The sequence below is a fragment of the Octodon degus genome, unplaced genomic scaffold (assembly GCF_000260255.1).
Source record: "Octodon degus isolate 3935 unplaced genomic scaffold, OctDeg1.0 scaffold00028, whole genome shotgun sequence".
NCBI lineage: Eukaryota > Metazoa > Chordata > Mammalia > Rodentia > Octodontidae > Octodon > Octodon degus.
Window position 1 is genome coordinate 5,813,061 of NW_004524604.1, and position 4,112 is coordinate 5,817,172.

General features: G+C 38.8%; 1 pseudogene; it reads right to left on the reverse strand.

The window, feature by feature from the left end:
- Positions 1–2,435: 2,435 nt before the first annotated feature.
- LOC101589893 lies at positions 2,436–3,393 on the reverse strand (annotated as a pseudogene).
- Positions 3,394–4,112: the final 719 nt, after the last annotated feature.

Sequence of the window (4,112 nt, forward strand, 5' to 3'; positions counted from 1 at the left end):
AAATATAAAAGATCTAAGTATTAAAATAGAAATAGAAATCTTTTGGAGATAGAATAGGCAAAACTCTTGCAGACATCTGTGGAGACGAAGACTTCATGAATAAAACCCTGATCACACAAGAACTATTACAAAGAATCAACAACTAGGATCTCATTAAAAAGCTTTTGCACAACAAGAAAAAACACCAATAGAGTGAACACACAACTCACAATGTAAGGAAAAAATGTTTATCAGCTGGTCCTCAGGCAAAGGATTACTATTGAGAACATATAAAGAACTCAAAAAATCAGACCTCTCACATTTAAAGACCTAATCCAAAAATTGGCTTCTGAAATGAATACTTCTCAGATGAAACAATGCAAACAGGAGGTGAATATATGATAAAAATGTTCAGTCTAATGGGTCATTGGAGAAATGCAAGTTTAAACAACATGTGATGTTATCTCACCCTGAAAAGAATGGCTATTATCAAGAAATCAACCAATAACAAATGCTGGAGGGACTGTGGGGAAAAGGGAATCTTCTTTCCTGTTCATAGGTACATAGACTGGTGCAACCACTATGGAAATCAGTGTGGAAACTCATCAAAAAGGCTGAGGAGATAGCTTGGCAGTCTAAGCTCCTACTTGGCAAGTGCAAGGACTCAGGTTCCCTCCCCAGTACTGTGAACTGTGCACTGTGCAGGCCACAAAAACTGGATGTGGTGACACACACCTATAAACCTAGCACTGGGTAGACTGAGACAGGAAGCTTACTGTAAGTCCAAGCTGAGTAGCAAAATCCTGCACCAAATAAATATTTTTTTCATACATGTAAAACTGACTTTAATGTTTAACTTTATAACAATCTGGGAAAAATAGAGAGCATCTTGTGAGCTAGGTACTCAAAAGAGCAAACTACGGAAGTTGCTTCTTATTCCACAAAAAAGCAAACTTGTAAATCAAATACCCATCTGAAAAACCAAGAGTCTAATCACAAGACACAACATAAATAATTTTTGTAACACCCACACAAGCAAATGCTCTTTGAAATTTAAAGAAAAAACTTATTGAAGATCTGAAAAACAATTCCTAAAAGATTGACTTTTCCAGAAAACTGTAGCTACACAACGCATGACATCTGTGATATTAAAATGTGCATTAGACACAAACTCAAAAACCGTGAAACACAGGGAGCACATTGGCCAAGCAATGGCCATGACTCATCCATATGGCTGACACTGACAAAGGTTCTACAATCTGAGGTACAGGATCTCAGGATAAATCCTGAGGGGATTTCACAGACCTTATGAGATCCAAAAGCGACAACTCTTGTTGCATAGGTCCTGCTTTACCTTGGTCTTAACCATCCAACAGAAAAGTATAAAAACAAAGTACAAGAAGTAAAGCCATGGTGTCATGTTGAGCTGCACGGGACTCAGGTCAACAATTTCTGACACTGCCAGTCAAGTGGAAGACCCAATACTATTATGGATTACTAGACTCTTTTAGAATATTTTTACTGAGTTAACACACCTATAATATTCAAATGATTGAACTAAATAAAAAAGGGGATATATAAATGAAAGTCCATTTTGTATCTGTGTATTCAAAATGGTTAGGATAGATATATAGTTGCATTCTCTTAATGAATAGAGTGATTTGTTGTAATAGTGCTTGTAAATAGGATATCATGTCTCCATCTTACACAGCAAATAACCACTAGGAAGACAGTATACAATGTGTTAATTATTGAATCTGTCTTACCAATTTGATTTGAAACTGTCTCATTGCTATTTGTCTATCAATAAAATTAGGGAAAAAATGAAAATAGGAGGGTCACTACAAGTCTGAACTGCATAGTGAGACCCTGTACCAAAATAAATAAATAAAAAATGAAAGACATGATTGTAGCTATCAAAAAAAAAAAAAAAACATGAAACAATTCATCATCCTTAAACAACCTGAGCATAGGTAAAATGCCTAAGGAACAACATAAATGACTTGCAAAGGAAAGCCCCTTTCAGCATCATTAAAAAATAAAATAAAATAAAATAAAATAGCACAAGTGGATGTGTGTGTTCAGTTACATACACTGAATTGGACCTTTCACACTAGGAATCAGAGCATTTTGTCATATAGCATTAACACATATTATAGAAGTACATACAGCTAAAGGAATAGAACCACCAGCATTCAAAGGCAGCTTTGTCAACTAGGCAATGAAACATTCCACCATGTCTCTCTGTTGTCCATCACTGAATACACTGGTAGCAACTTCAAAATGAAAAAAAAAGGAGAAGAAAGGAGTTGTAACCTTTTATTTTCTGTTTAAAATCTAACAAAACAAACATCAACTCTGTCATAAACTAACATCTTCAAAGTATGTCTTTTGTACAAGAGAAAGACTAGGAACGAAAACATGTCAGCAGAGATCCAAACACCAGTGAGTGCACCTCACACAGCTTTCCGATGGTACTCAGGAGGAGCCACTTCATAATCACTGACACTAAACAAAGTTGCCAAATTCTTTGCCAGATACTTGAGGAAATCATGAAGATAACCCAGTAACAAAGCAAGGCTGTTCTCATCCAGAGGTGTGTAGGCCAACATTCCTCCAATTAGTACAAATAATCTCAGATGTGGTGCTCCATACACCTGGGACGTGGGTGCATCAGGATGGTCACCAAGGATCTCGGTGTACCATGGTCTCTCAAATTTGTAGAGGAGCTGAGTGCCCAATATCATGTTGAAGTATTATTCTTTTATCCCTGCTACAACCTCATTAATAGCATATTCCTTATTATGTGTGTTTCCTCAAGATTTCTTATAATTTTCATAATCTTCTAGAATGGAGTCCACATTCTTCTCAGCAGGAAAATAAAAGACCTGTTTCTGTCTGGTAATTAGGTCCAAGTCATCAGTACATCATGGCTTTAGCTCTTCAGGGATCTTTACTTTAACTTCAGTTCTGTTCATAAATGTTTCTTCATGTTCAACAGTAGGATCAATCTGGGCCCTCTTCTGTGGAGGCTGAGGTGCCTCACTGGTCCTGCCAACCATCTCCATTACCAGAGGTGTTTTACTTGTTCTTTTTAGTTTTCACTTCAACATGTTTCTGTTGCAGACCAGATGTCTTCTTTCCTGGAGCAGCCCCTCATCTTTCCTCTGTGTGTTGCTCCTGATTGGCCTCACGCTGTTTCTGCAGATGGGAGTCCACATACTTGAGCACTATGCTCTCTGGAACCCACTCATCCCAATGTTTATTCCAACCAATGTAGTGTATAAAGTAGTTTATTTATTTGTCCTGTATGGCAACCTTTACACACTTTACTTTATAAAGAAGGGGGCCATGAAAGCACAGTATTTGTTTACCCTCCTGGAACTTGGGCTTTGGGTTCTGCTTAGGCGCCATTTATAAGCGATTGGCCAACTCCTCCTCCCACCACACCCGACCAGCACCCCCTACGCTCTACTCCACCTGAGCTCACATCAGATGCTCTGTGAGGCACAGCCACTCTACATCCTTGGCCCGATTTGCCAGCACCCGCAGACCTCACAGCACTACAACTGCACAACCACCGGCAGCCAACAGCCTCCCACCACCAAGAAATATTTTTTTAAGGATTAAAACAAAAAAATAAACCTGGGATTGGAGAACCCATTTGACCCAACTATTCCCCTTCTGTGTATCTTTCCAAAAGAATCAAAACATTGTATTACAAAGATATATGGGCACCTATGTTTGTAGCAGCACAGTTTCTAAAAACTAGATGTTGGAAACATCCCAAATGTCCATCAACTAAGAATGAATAAAGAACATGTGGTCTTTTTATACAATGAAATACTACTCAGCAATTAAGAAGGATAAACTGGAGATTTGTATACGTTTATGGGTGCAACTTGAGATTGCAACTTATACTTATATGTAAAATAGGACAGACTCACATGTATAAACTTCATATTGTCTCCCTAGTGTGACAAGCTGAAAGAGGAATGTGTGGGAGAGCTTCTGGCTACCCTGCACCAGCAGGACCGACTACTGGTCCCAGCCGAGGCACAGCGTGGGTGATACCCTCTTCCACCTACTTGGGACGACCCCAACACTCCAAGGCACCTCCCCCACCCCACCCA